The sequence below is a fragment of the Bufo gargarizans genome, chromosome 2, assembly GCF_014858855.1.
Source record: "Bufo gargarizans isolate SCDJY-AF-19 chromosome 2, ASM1485885v1, whole genome shotgun sequence".
NCBI lineage: Eukaryota > Metazoa > Chordata > Amphibia > Anura > Bufonidae > Bufo > Bufo gargarizans.
The window spans coordinates 114,949,509-114,965,445 of NC_058081.1; positions in this window are offsets into that span (position 1 = coordinate 114,949,509).

Here is a 15,937-nt window from a genome sequence, read left to right on the forward strand (position 1 = left end):
TTGACATCATCATTTATTTGACCCTTCTTCTGATCTGTCAGAAGGAAGGAAAAATGAGATGCACAACGGATCCTGTCTGTGTAGCAGCTGTAAGGCCTGTATGGTCCCATCAGAATTTTCTTATGATTTGGTAGCCAAAAGCAGGAGTAGGTACAAAATACAGAAGACATGCAAATATTCTAATCACTTGTCATCTCTGTTTTGGATCCGTAGCGGGAACACGCGCGATTTTTCTGCGCAAGTGCAAAACATTGTAATGCGTTTTGCACTCGCATGAGAAAAATCGCGTATGTTTGATACCCAAACCCGAACTTCTTCACAGAAGTTCGGGATTCGGTTCGGTGTTCTGTAGATTGTATTATTTTCCCTTATAACATGGCTATAAGGGAAAATAATAGCATTATGAATACAGAATGCATAGTAAAATAGGGCTGGAGGGGTTAAATATATATTTTTTTACTTACCTTAATCCACTTGATCGCGCAGCCGGCATCTCCTTCTGTCTTCATCTTAGCTGTGTGCAGTAACAGGACCTGTGATGACGTCACTCCTGTCATCACATGATCCAATACATGATCTTTTACCATGGTGATGGATCATGTGATGGACCATGTGATGACCGGAGTGACGTCACCACAGGTCCTGTTACTGCACATAGCTAAGATGAAGACAGAAGGAGATGCCGGCTGCGCAAACAAGTGGATTAAGGTGAGAATTCTTTTTTTTTTTTTTTTTAACCCCTCCAGCACTATTTTACTATGCATTCTGTATTCAGAATGCTATTATTTTCCCTTATAACCATGTTATAAGGGAAAATAATAATGATCGGGTCTCCATTCCGATCGTCTCCTAGCAACCATGTGTGAAAATCAACCCCATTAATTTCTATGGGGCCTGCGTTACATGAAAAACGCTGAATATAGAGCATGCTGCGATTTTCACACAACGCACAAGTGATGCGTGAAAATCACCGCTCATGTGCACAGCCCCATAGAAATGAATGGGTCGGGATTAAGTGCGGGTGCAATGCGTTCAACTCACGCATCGCATCCTCGCGGAATACTCGACCGTGTAAAAGGGGCCTAAGCGTTTATTAGAACAGCTTCTGTAGACATCTATGTGAAATCAGCTGATGACGGTGTAAAAGGAGTGCGCTTCTTCTTGATGCTAACATCGGCCTATAAGGCTGAGTTCATAGTTATTTGGTCAGTTTGGCCCCGTGACTGCCCAAATAAGTGAAGTTTGCAGTGACTCTAAGAGCGAAGCCTGTCATTTGCATGTCATACTGACTCACAGTATTACTTCACTACCAAAGCTACCCTATGAGTGTTACTGCAAGGCACAGTGTTCTACACCACTATAAAGGCTCTCTGCAGCCTGGAAATAGCTGTTTTTTAACTCAATTCACCGCAAAGAAACTCAGATTGAACCGAATTTTGTCGAAAGATTCGTCGAACCGGCTAAATGATTTTTTGGGGAAGTTCGCTCATCTCTAGTAGTAATCATGGAAACAAGCAATGTATAATGTGATGGAAAAAGGAATCCAGCCAGCAGAGGAGGCAATATGGACAATCAGGAAAATCACAATACATTAGTAAGTGCTTTGTACTAACTTTGTCTGCATGATAACTGCCATTTGCTGAAGTGAGACAATCTTTTGGACTCCATTTGCCTCATTGAAATGAATAGATTGGCTAAGAGATACATTTGAATACTTTTTTCCCCTGGATGGAAAGATCCGCACAGTGCTAAAGTTTTCCCCTATCATTCTGCATTCAATACCCCATAATAGAACGTGAAAACAGAATGTTAGAAATATTTGCTAATTTGTGGTCGTGGCAACCAAGAACGTACCGAGATCTACCTGAGATGCCCTACTCTAAAGCGGTCAGAGTTGTGCCGTAACCGCGTCGTGGAGGGACGCCTGAAAGAGGGCAAAAAGACATACCGGTAGGCAAGAGTACTTTATTACAACGTGATTACAAAACCAGACTCTGAAAAGCTATTGACATCTCAGTTTCGGGGTGAGGTATGTAACGGTTAAAACACATGGAGCGCCAACGTCCTAATTTCTGAATGACATGCGCTGGCACCTGATTCTTGGAGGCCGCGGATGCAGCACCTATGCGGAACGAATGTCCCCAGATCGCGGTGGCGTCGCCGCCCAAGCTGGCCACCAGGGAGCGTACGTGGGACACAAACTGATGGGTGGTAAGTGACGCCACCCTAAAGGGTAATAGTGGACTATCTGGCCCGGACCCTGACAAGGCTGATAGTAGTTGACGGAGAACTGTGACAGGGCACCATTGATGAGACGTGGGGAAATAAGACACCGGGACTGGGGGGCCCACCTGTGAGGTTTTGGACGTCCTCAGCAGCAGCACGTAACCTTCAGCGTTTTGGACCAGCTGGCCGACTGTGAGAAACTTGCTGCTGCCAGGAGAACAAGTGAACTCCCCAGGCCTCAAGAAGCCATAAAAAGCTAGATAGATGGCGGATTTGAGCACCAGGCTGGGTAGAACCCCAAAAGGATTCCTATCCAGCACGTCAGAAAGTCTACAGAAAAGGAGCCCTGTGACAGCCTGCCTACGTACTTGGCCCTGGGGCCCGCATTTGCTCAAACCCTTGAGTGCGGCTTTGACAGCATGCATGGAGAACACCGATGTTCGCTCGGGATGACTGACGGAGAAGAAATGTTGCACTCCCGACAGGTATGACCTCACGGTGTTATGAGAGAGTTTCAGTTCTGAGTGGCAGTAGCCAATGAACGCCAGGATGTATTCTATGAAACTAGACTATTCCTGAGGACAGTCCCCCTGAAACTTGCAAAACGCCTTCCACCCGGTGGTATATGCCCTGGTGGTGTTGGGGGAAAGGGACTTGGAAATCAAGGCGTGGGCCGTCTCTAGGTGACTAGTCACGCTAGGATTAAGGATTCGTGAGGAGGGACGGTAGCGCCCGCTACATCTGCCTCTGGCATGACATGCAAGAAAAGGGAGAAATTAGCCCTTGATAAGGCATCGGCAGCCACGTTTCGTGAACCTGGCACATGCGCGCTATGGACATGGAAGTGGTGATGTAGGGAGAGTTGTACTAATCGTCTTAAGAGACACATAACATGGGATGATCTAGACGACCCACTGTTTACAATGTCTACCACTGCTGCATTGTCAGACACAAACAAAACAAACTGATTTACCCAACGATTGCCCCATATGTAGGCAGCTACCACAATGGGGTACAGTTCGAACCTTGCCGAGGAGTGGAGGAAACCTGGGATCTGTCTCACCTCAGCAGGCCATTCGCCCGCGACCCAGTGGGTGCCAAAAATAGCGGCAAAACCTGAGCTTGCGGCCGCATCTGAGAATACCACAGGAGATTTACACGACAACTCAGGAATGAACAAGGACACCCCATTCCACTGACAAAGGAATTGATCCCACATGTGGAGATCAGCTAAGGCCTGACTATCCAGACACACTGGGCTGTCTTGCTCCGGGGCCGTGGCCAGGAGCGCCAACAGGCGGGATATGAATGTCCTGCCCTGCGGAATAACGCGCATGGCAAAATTTAACATGCCCAGTAGTGACTGCAAATCGGCCTTAGTGACCACGGTCGTGACTGCAAACCTATGGATAACTTCTCTGATTCTCACCAATTTGTCCAAAGGTAATCTGGCTAACATGTCTTGTGAGTCTAGTTCAATGCCCAGAAAGGTGATAACTGTGGACGGGCCCTCAACTTTCTTGGGGGAGACCGGGACACCTAACTGGGAAAAACACCTCAACAATTTCCCCAACCCTAGGGGGGCTGCCCCTGGCCTCTCGATCAGCAGAAAGTCATTCAAGTAGTGGATGACAAATTCACAGTGGACCTTGTGCTCCAGAACCCAGTGAAGAGCCTGAGCCAACTGGTCGAAGAGCCACGGGCTGCTCTTAGAACCGAAGGTGAGTTTGGTGGAGAAATAGTAAAGATCCTTCCATTTGATGCCGTGCCATTGCCAGAGTGCTGGCATGATGAGGAGTAACTTAAAGGCATCCGATATGTCGGCTTTGGACAACATCGCCCCGGGACCTAACTGTATGATGATGGCGATAGTCTGGTCAATCGAAGAATATCTCATGCCCACTTCTTCTGAAGGAATAAGGGAGTTGAGGCTGGGAACCTGGGAGCCATGTGGAGCTGACAGGTTGATGATGAGTCTCTCCTTTTTGCTAAATTTGCCTGTGACCACCCCCACGGGACTGACTCTCCATCGTTAGAAAGGAGGCACTTTGAAAGGACCGATCAGGAAACCTTTGTTTAGTTCAGATTCTATCAGTGTGTCTACGGAATTGGGATTCCTCTGGGCGGACTGAAGGTTCCTGCACTCATACGTGAACTCTGGGGTTGAGACTAACCCTGTGTGGAAGCCCTCGTGAAATCCTGAAACCAGAAACTGCACGAACCCTGGATTGTGGTGACCTCGCAAGAATTCCTGTAAGCAGCTGGTATTGACCACACTCATGTAATTTTTAACCGATTTTAATGAGCACGCGACTCTGGGATGGGCCCTAAAACAGTTGGTGCAGATGTGCAACAGACGACACTGCCCGAAATTACAAGATGCGCAGTTATAATTGTTGCAGATCTGGGCCCTTCCTAGCTGAACAATGGGCCGGCCTTGTCCACGGAGCTGGGGGGTCTGAAAACATCGAGTGGCCCAGCTGTTGAGCTGGACGGGTACGATGAGGTACTGGCGGCTGACTTGTGACACCACTCTACCGAGTGGAAGATGGACTGACAGGCGGAACAAAGTGCCTGCAGAACAGTTCTGTGTCTAAGTTGGCCCAATCTGTCACATGTTGGAACTGGGAAAGCGCAGCTGCTGCTTTGGCCGAAAACGAACAATGATAGTCGTAAAACGAATTTCCTCCATACTTGTAACCCAATTCTGTAACCTGAAAGAGGCACAGATCGAGTTCCTCCCTCCTGTCCGGCCTGGCAGAACATATGACATCCCTAAAAAGGCTGAACGCCATGACGAATTCCGGGATGGTTAGCTTGCGGTTAAGCCTGTGGTCACGGCCTCTCAGCACCACCGAGACTTCCCCGCAAGCTATGACTTTGTTGTCGGACAAGTCTCTGGAGGCTATCAGCAATGAAGCGAGGTTAACATCCCTACCCTCAAGGATGTCTTTCCTGATGCTGATTGGCACGAAATGAGATGGAGCCACGTTGGGGATGGCCTGGACAGAACGGGTATCTCCTACAGCAGAGGTGGCAGCGACCGGGACCTCAGGGGCAGAAACCGGAACGACCGAGCCGTGAGACTCGATTAATTCCAACCTCGCCTGTATCGAGGTGACCGCCGAAGTCAGACTGTTCAACATGACGTGCAACTGAGCGAGTGACGTCTGCACCGTGGTCATAGGGGGATCGTCACTTCTGGGCACTAAAGAGTCTTTCCACAGTCGATACAACTCTGCCTTCCTGGCGGAAGCCGGGAAAGGGACGCCCCTCTTCGTTAGCTCCGACATGAGCTTGGGAATGGTCCATGCACGTAGGGACGGAATACTGCCCCCCTCAGACATTCCTGCTGCGTTTTCGTCCACAGACGCCTCGACGATGTCTGATGCGTGTGACATCACAGCTGTGGAAACAGTAACGTAAGTGACTGGCTAAACTGGACGACCACCAGTATCCGTGAAACTGCAAGCAAAGCAAGGAAGGTGAACTGCCCCCGTGTAGCTATGCACACTGACACAAAGGAACCGTGAGGGAGTGGCCAGGAACCGCCACCCGGAAATACAACACAGGGAAAATGATCTACTTACCCACTCAGAATCTACACTGACCACCACAGAAAGTTCGTGAAAACAGCACAACCTGGAAGTGAGACAACGCGTGAGACACATAACCCACTGATGGGCACTTCCTTTCCCCTCCCCCACGTGAACCCCTACTACCTTACCGATAAGCCACAATCACGTAATGAGATCAAGACAACTTGGACCCTGGAAGCAAAACAATGAAGGTGTCAACTGTGGATCGTGCCTGCCATGCGGAACCGTGCAGGCGAAACATGGAATGAATGGACATGAGCTGTAAGCTGCAGGCGACCGGTGGAAGGGGTTAAGTCACTGGCTAACATGTGCCCCCCTCGACCGTTCCGGCGTTAGTCACGGATCCCTGCCTATCTAGGTGGCACGGCGGTCCGTGCCAGGCTTTGGTGAAAACGCAGAGCATGGCCAATGCGCCCCCCGCATTCCACCACGATAACCGCGTGGGGAGCGCGGAGCTCCCTGGCACCGTGGCCCGAATGGGGGGACCCTCTAGCGCACTGGCCCCTGCCCAACGTCAACACAGAACGTGAGCCACGTGGAGGGCTGCGCGGCTCCCTGGTAGAGCGCCCAGTGCGGGGGGTGCCCTCCGTCGCCCAGGGCCTACCCACCTGCCGGCTGAGCACTACTACCGCGTGGGGAGTAGCGTAGCCCTCTGGCCTAAACCGGTGCGGGGGGGGGGGCCCCTGAACCCACGCGGGCCCCGCCACATCGGTCAAATGGATGTTGCCGCGTGGGGGGTCACGCCGCTCCCTGGCAGGGTGCCCAGTGCAGGGGTGCCCCCCTTGCTCGAGGGGCCGACCCGCCGCCGGCTGGGCACACCCACCACGTGGGGAAACGGCGCAGCCCCCTGGCATTTAGGAGCTGGGACAGGGGGGGCCTAATGTGAGCCGGCCCCCCCCTTTCACCGGTTGTGACGAGCCGCGTGGGGGGTCATGCACGCTCCCTGGCAGGCAGTGCGACGCTGGCCAGATCGGAGTGGTAAGGGGGGGCCATGCTCCATCGAGTGCCCCGCCCCCCGCTGGTGAGTGGGGCGTGATGGATCTGTAAGCGGGGAAGGAGGGGAGCGCCGCCACCGTCGTGGCTCCGCCCCCCCCCCCCCCCCCCGCCGGAGGATGGCAGTGTTCGGGGAGCCCTGTGTGGACAGGGGAGGAGGGGAGCGCAGACACCGCCGTGGCTCCGCCGCCGCCCACCCCCCCCCCCCGAATGCCGGCCAGACAAGATGCCAGGTACGAGCGCACGCATCCTGCGAAACTCTGCACGTCGTACGATTTGTGGGAGGGCACTGGCCGTTGAAGTAGGCAACCAAGCCCCTCCCACAAATACAGGCCAATGAATCGGCCTTACACATATTGAAAAGTAAAAAGCTTAAATCTTGCATTGACATAAGTATTCAGATGCTTTAGGGCAGGCATCCTGAAACTGCGGCCCTCCAGCTGTTGCAAAACTACAACTCCCAGCATGCCCGAACAGCCTACAAGTATCAGCCTACAGCAGGGCATTGTGGGAGTTGTACTTTTACAACAACTGGAGGGCCGCAGTTTGAGGATGCCTGCTTTAGGGCTCATGCACACGGCCGTTGCCCGCAATATACGGGCACCGGCCGTGTGCATCTTGCATCATGGATCATAGACCCATTCACTTGAATGGGTCCGTAATCCGGGAGATGCGCAACGGAGGCACTGATTGGAAGCACTACGTAGTGCTTCCTGGGTTTACTGTACATGCCTCCGCACCGCAAAAATATAATGCATGCACTACTTTATTAGTGTGCGGACCGTCGGATGCGGATCGCTGACCCGATTCAAGTGAATGGGTCCACGATCCACATGCGGCTGCCCCACGATCGGTGCTAGTGCATTGCGGACAGCAATTTGCTGTCTGTAGCATGGGCCCAGTCAGCACACAGTCGTGTGCATGAGCCCTTACTTAGGACATCCTTGAAACACCTTAGGCAGCAGTTACAGCCTCCAGTCTTCTTGGGTGTGATTCCATAAGGTTTGCAAACCTGAATTTAGGGATTTTCTGCCATTCTTCTTTCCAGATCATCTCACGTTTTATCAGCTTGGCTGGGGACCTTCAGTAGACAGCCATTTTCATTTTTTGTACTGGCCCCCACACACACACTTGCACACTTCTTCACAAACCCCCTCCCTCCTATGCAAACCCCTCTTATATGGCTATTTTGTGACTTTTTATTTACTATATTTACTGTCATTTTTAGCACGACTTTGTTTTTTAACACTTACAGTTGCTGACGGAGTTTATATTCAACTCAACCCCTTTAAAACCTGCGCTGCAATTGTAATAGACCCGTCTGATTTACCTTTACATATCCACAAGTATTTTAACCTCTGTACCTTTTATAGTGCAGCCATGGACGCAGTCATACACGCACTCTCCACATACATGGACGCAGTGATAGACACACTCTCCACATACATTAATGCAGTCTCCACATACATGGACGCACTCATACACACACTCTCCACATACATTAATGCAGTCTGCACATACATGGACGCAGTCATACACACACTCTCCACATATATGGACGCACTCTCCACGTACATGTGCTCACCATATATATAGATGCACACATACACGCACTCTCCACATACATGGACGCACTCATACATGCGCTCACCATATACATAGATGCAGTCATACACACACTCTCCACATACATGGACGCAGTCATACACGCACTCTCCACATACATGGACGCTGTCATACACGCACTCTCCACATACATGGACGCGGTGATAGAAACACTCTCCACATCCACGGACGCACACATACACACACTCTTCATGTACAGGGGCGCACTTATGCACACAGTCACCACATACATGGACGCACTCATATACAATACACATATATAGACACCCAGCTTTCCTGCTGTGCCTCTCCCCCATACTCTAATGCCTCTGCACTTGTGCCATGCAGGATAGCAGGGAAGCTGGATGACATCTCATGATATAATTCACCCAGCTTTCTACTGTAATGCAGGTCACATGTGCACAGTCTGGGAAAGCTGAATATAACCGCAGTTCCCCTGCCACTCACATCACTGGCGCAGTTGTGGCAATCCAACTGGTGTTCAGCATGCTGGGCAGGGAAGGTTCAGGCAGCAGGAATCGTGGGTATAAAAGGGGCGGGGTTAATATAGCTCCGCCCACATCTGGCCGTCCTGTTGCTGGTCACTGTCCATCATAAGAACTAAGGAGGGGAGAGGCGGAGCAATGTCACTGATGTCAGGTCAGTGACAGAGGTGCAAGTGCAGGACTCTGGACCTGGTGCAGGAGAAGTCAGCTGCTCTGACAGGGGCCCGGGGTGACGAAGTACAGTGACTGCTCCCGGGCCCCTTCTGAGCTCGGGCCCTGAAGCAGCTGCTTCCCCTGCTTCCCTGATAGTTACACCACTGTATGTGTGAATGGGTTTAGGCCAGGGCTCTGGCTGGGCCACTTAAAGACATTTCCGGAGTTGTCCTTAAGCTGCTCCTGTGTTGTCTTGGCTGTGTGCTTAGGGTCATTGTATTGTTGGAAGGTGATCCTTCTGCCCAGTCTAAAGTCCAGTCTGGATTAGGTTTTCATTTCAAGAATATCTCTATACTTTGCTACATTCAGCTTTGCCTCAACCCTGACCAGTCTCTCTGTCCCAGCAGTTAAAAAAACACCCCATAGCATGATGCTGCCACCATGATGCTTCACTGTAGGGATAGTATTGAGCATGTGATGAGCAGTGCCTGGTTTCCTCCTAACGAGACACTTAGAATTGAGGCCAAAATGTTCAATCTTGGTTTAATCAGATCAGAGAATCTTGTTTCTTAGTCTGAGAGTTCTTTAGTTGCTTTGTTTTTTAAAACAAAACATAGGCGTTCATGTGTATTTTACTGAGGAAAGGTGTCTTTCTGGCCACTGTACCATAAACCCCAGATTGACGGAATGTTGCAGTGATGGTTGTTCCAAACTTCTTCCATTTAAAATTTATTGAGGCCACTGTACTATTGGGAACTTTCAGTGCAGCAGAACATTTTGTACCCTTCTCCAGATCTATGGTTCCACCCAATCTTGTCTCTGAGCTCTATAGCCAGTTCTTTCCTCCTCATCACTTGATTGTTGATCTTATATGCATTGTCAGATGCGAGACCGTATATAGACAAGGGTATGTAGTTTCAAAACATTTCCAATCAACTGAATTTACCACAAGTGGACTCCAATGAAGGTGTAAAAGCATCTCAAAAAAGGGTCTCTGAATACTTTTAGATTTTCCTTTTTTTTTCTTATGTGCAAAATTTTCTAAATTCTGTTTTTACTTTCTTATTATAGAGTATTGAGTGTGTCTTAGGACTTACTGAATGCACTGTAAATAAGGACGTAAAGATACTATTATACTTAGTCATACTTTCTTGGATCCCATTTGTATAATTTTTCTATCGCAGTCGACTATATTATGATTAAGTTATTACACTGATATCATTGTTTATTGACTCAATAATGTTAATATTATCCCTGTGGGTTACTAAATTTCCTAATTACAATAATTCTTAATGATTATGTACATCTCCCACTGATAGTTTTTTTTATTACTCTTATAAAATGTTGGCTTTTAGCATCAACCACCCCCACTCCAAAATGCAAGGACCGACTATCCTGCATTTGTTAACCGCTTGGAATAAAGAATCTTTTGTTATAAAGAGCTGGATCCCGCACTTCTTTTTGTTGTAATTATATTAACTGTCCCACAGGAATACTTTTATTGCGTTTCTCTATTCATCTACAGACGTGTTCATGGAATAACTGTAATACAGTGACATGATAATGTAATAAGTCTGAGATAAAAGTAAATTACCTTGATTCACAAAAGCATGACATGGATTCACATATGGACTGAGTTATCCTTGGGTCAAAACAATATGTGAAGCACATCAGATTACCAGTTCACCCATACAGTTCATTCAGAAAGTCTGTCACTTTTTTCACATTTGAAGCATGGTGGTGGTAGCATCATGCTGTGGGGGTGTTTTTCAGAAGCTGGGACAGGGAGACTGGTCAAATGGAGCAAACTACAGAGATGGACCTCAGACTGGTCTGAAGGTTCAACTTCTAACATGACAATGAAGACTTTCTGAATGCATTGTATTGCCACAGGAGTGAAACGTTTGTGTGAAAGTCGTGGCAACATCCAGTGCCATTACTAGGATCACAACAAAGGCTGAAAGCCTCTTAACAAATACTATTTAGTAGAAGAAGATGCTGAAAATAGCTATTCAACTTATGACATGACATCTTAAAGTGACACTTCTAACAATTTATATATCTATATATGTCTATATATAAATCTTCAACGGTTTGTTTGACTGCATCTGTATCTATGTGCCTGAATCTGCACTGCCTAAAGAAAGAAATGTGTTTATCTAGTTATAGGAATGAGGCTCCTATCCCTGCTTCTTTTAGTCCCCTGTGGACTTGAAGGGGAACATCTAACACTTTTGGCCCACAGAGGCTTGGAAGCAGCAGGGATGGGACCCTTAGCTCTGGAATGGAGTGGCGGTGCCTAGGTAAGTGCCTTTCTTTCTTTAGGCACAGCAGGTTTGGGCACATAACTACAACAGTGGTGGAGGCCGGACAACCCTATTAAACATATATTTGTCGTGGAAATTTTCCATACTTATGAGGTATAAGGGTAGGAACGAATGGTTTGAGTGAAGTGCAGCTGACAACCACATGACCATGTGATCTGTCCCAATAGATTGTTAAAAATTGAAAGCGTATTGTTAATGGCTGTGCAATGTACAGTCATGGCCAAAAGTTTTGAGAATTACATAAATATTGGAAATTGGAAAAGTTGCTGCTTAATTTTTTATAATAGCAATTTGCATATACTCCAGAATGTTATGAAGAGTGATCAGATGAATTGCATAGTCCTTCTTTGCCATGAAAATTAACTTAATCCCAAAAGAACCTTTCCACTGCATTTCATTGCTGTCATTAAAAGACATGCTGAGATCATTTCAGTAATCGTCTTGTTAACTCAGGTGAGAATGTTGACGAGCACAAGGCTGGAGATCATTATGTCAGGCTGATTGGGTTAAAATGGCATACTTGACCTGTTAAAAGGAGGGTGATGCTTGAAATCATTGTTCTTCCATTAACCATGGTGACCTGCAAAGAAATGCGTGCAGCCATCATTGCATTGCAAAAAAATGGCTTCACAGGCAAGGATATTGTGGCTACTAAGATTGCACCTCAATCAACAATTTATAGGATCATCAAGAACTTCAAGGAAAGAGGTTAAATTCTTGTTAAGAAGGCTTCAGGGCGTCCAAGAAAGTCCAGCAAGCGCCAGGATCGTCTCCTAAAGATGATTCAGCTGCGGGATCGGAGTGCCACCAGTGCTTGCTCAGGAATGGCAGCAGGCAGGTGTGAGCGCATCTGCACGCACAGTGAGGCGAAGTCTTTTGGAAGATGGCTTGGTGTCAAGAAGGGCAGCAAAGAAGCCACTTCTCTCCAAAAAAAACATCAGGGACAGATTGATCTTCTGTAGAAAATATGGTGAATGGACTGCTGAGGACTGGGGCAAAGTCATATTCTCCGATGAAGCCTCTTTCCGATTGTTTGGGGCATGAGGAAAAAGGCTTGTCCGGAGAAGAAAAGGTGAGCGCTACCATCAGTCCTGTGTCATGCCAACAGTAAAGCATCCTGAGACCATTCATGTGTGGGGTTACTTCTCATCCAAGGGAGTATGCTCACTCACAATTTTGCCCAAAAACACCATCATAGCACCGGAGCCTTGACACGCAAAAGTGTGAGGCTGGTTCTGCTCCACAGGCTATTATATGTAAAATAGATTCACGCTCCCGATGAGTTGTGTCCTACAGTGCCATAGTGAAACGCGTTGAGCCGGTGATCTTTCATTAGACACGGCTCTCTAGGCAGGGTGCAGATGTTATGTTAAGCAGCGCAACAGCTGACTTGACTGTGTGTATGCCGTCTGATACCAAGACCCAGTGTGTGGCTGCATGTATGGGTAGGCTGTTGTAGACAGGTGAGTGAATAGCCACATATAGAACAGCAACTGTGTGGACAGTTTTGGCAATTGCCTAGTACTCACTCGTAACTGCTCTACAATTCATGCTAGGTAGGACTGCTCTAGTCATGCACCTGTGCCTGGTTCAAATATAAGAACCGTGTTTTGATTCCCTCCCCAGTATATATTGGCACCAATGTGCTAACTGGATAGGGTTCTTGTCCAGATTTGAAGTTGTGTGGTGGATCCAATCAAATTCCTATACCACAACATATGAGTCTGGAAGCCTGATAGTCACGGAAAGTGATATACAGTCTTTCCTGTTTTTTAACTAGAGTTTAATAAACACTTTATTATTTTCTTTTATAATACGTTCTTCAGGCAGTGATTTTCAGGCACGGATGAAAGCCCAGACCCGGCTTAACAATGTGGAAAAAGAAGGATGGATCCAGCTTCCCATAAAAAACGTTTTCTTTATTCTTGTTTCGGTAAAATGACATACATGGACACCACAGTCCAAATAAATCTTAGTCCTTATTCATGACAGAGCAAAGTGTAAAAGAAAACCTTTTCCTATTAAAGCAAAAAGACCCAACCCCCACGCTTTATATTGTAAAACTAAATCATGTTTATTATTTAAACCATTAGGTGCGCAGCTCCCGAAACTAAACATCCAAAATGCTTCTCTACTCAGAAGCTTGGATTTGTGGTCACCACCCCTAATGGGGCGTGATACTCTTTCGATTCCCTGGACAGAAAAAGCCGCAGTGCTTTCTTTGTGAACTATCGCAAAATGCGAATTTGCGGCAGATATATTTCTTGTCCTGAAATAGGGAATGTCAGATAAATGTTTGCGTATCCTTGCTTTAATCTGTTTCGTTGTGCATCCCACATATTGTAATCTCTGTGGGTTTGGTGGACCAAGGAAGTCCAAGAAGAGCGGACAAAGTGAACAAAGTGAAGGGCGCAAATCCACAACCAATGGTCAGAAACAATTTGGTTTAATCAAAGACAACGCATTTCGGGGTGCATGACCCCTTTATCAAGTCTGGTGGATCACAGTGGAAGCCGCTCGTTTCCCAGCACGTGGGACGTCTTGTACGCTGTGTGTTCACCTCTGCACATATTGTAATCGACATTACTTACATGTTATAACATAAACCGCAAATTCTGTATTGCAGTTAATAAGCTGTTTTATTTTGTGTGATTTACCATTGGCTGTTGAAATTACACTCTTGCTGGTCTCCATGTATCTACAGCAAATGCATCTATTGCTGCCACATCTGTAGTTGCCATTATAGGATAACCAAGTCTGCTGCGGTTTTGTGTGTTCAGAGAATAGGCTCGGGCTGATTTTTTGCCCCAATGTGGGTGCTCTACGTGCCACGCACTTAACTCCTGAGGACACTATACCATCCCATCCCTGATCACCATTAAATACAGGAAAATGTCCTCTAATAATTTTGCAGACCTCAAAATATTCTTCACTATAACTTGTGACAAAGGTAATTGGTTTATCCTGTTTACCAGATGCTTCTGAAGCCTTTCTTGATTGTTTTTTTGGTTGATGTCAGCTGGGTATTGGGAAATGCAAGATTCTGTCTGTCAAGAGACAGTACTATTTTAGTAGCCCTCTTTATATCATTAGTGTTGTAATGTCTAGCCTGTAGTCTCATTTCTATTTTTTGTGCCTCACTCATAAATCCAGAATTATCCGAGCAGTTGCATCTCGCCCTAATCATCATCCCCCTTGGCACATTTTTTACCACATGGGGAGGATGACAGGATGTTGCCAAAAGAGTGGTATTTCCCGCAGTGTCCTTCCTAAAGGTCGTAGTGGAAACAACCTGTAGGTCAGAATCCCCCCGGAGGCAAAGATCTAAAAAGGAAATGGACTGTGTATTATATGACAGACTAAACTTGAGAGAGTCTAATCCCTGATCAAGGAAATCTCCAAAAAGTGGTATGTCCACTACATCGCCCCTCCACACCAACAACATATCTTCGATATAACGGCCATACCACTTAATGGAGGTAAAAAAAGGATTAATGTCTGCAAACAAAAAATGTTTCTCCCACCACTCCATAAATATATTGGTAACCGATGGTGTGACTTTTGCGCCCATGGAAACTCCAGAAATCGGAAGAATTTTTTTATTTTATTAAACATGCACAACGAAACAGATTAAAGCAAGGATACGCAAACATTTGTCTGACATTCCCTATTTCAGGACAATAAATATATCTGCCGCAAGTTCGCATTTTGCGATAGTTCACAAAGAAAGCACTGCAGCTTTTTCTGTCCAGGGAATCGAAAGAGTATCACGCCCCATTAGGGGTGGTGACCACAAATCCAAGCTTCTGAGATGTTTAGTTTCGGGAGCTGCACAACTAATGGTTTAAATAAACAAACATGATTTGGTTTTACAATATAAATAGCAAGTTTTTCATGCTTTTAACATGTTCTCATATATGTATGCACAAACTGGGTGTCTCTTCGGCAGTTTTTTTCCTCCTCCCTTCACTCAGGTGTCGGGAATAGACAATCAGCATTGGGGTTGGGTCTTTTTGCTTTAAAAGGAAAAGGTTTTCTTTTACACTTTGCTCTGTCATGAATAAGGACTAAGATTTATTTTGTCCGAAACGCATAGACTGTGGTGTCCATGTATGTCATTTTACCGCAACAAGAATAAAGAAAAAGTTTTTTATGGGAAGCTGGATCCATCCTTCTTTTTCCACATATATATATATATATATATTATTTATTATATATGAAGTTGCAAGAAAAAGTACGTGAACCCTTTGGAATGATATGGATTTCTGCACAAATTGGTCATAAAATGTGATCTGATCTTCATCTAAGGCTACTTTGACACTAGCGTTCGGGGCTCCGCTTGTGAGTTCCGTTTGAAGGCTCTCACAAGCAGCCCCGAACGCATCCGTACGGCCCTAATGCATTCTGAGTGAATGCGGATCCGCTCAGAATGCATCAGTCTGGCACCGTTTGTCCTCCGCTCAGTAGGCGGACACCCGAACGCTGCTTGCAGCGTTCGGGTGTTCGCCTGGCCGTGCGGAGGCAAACG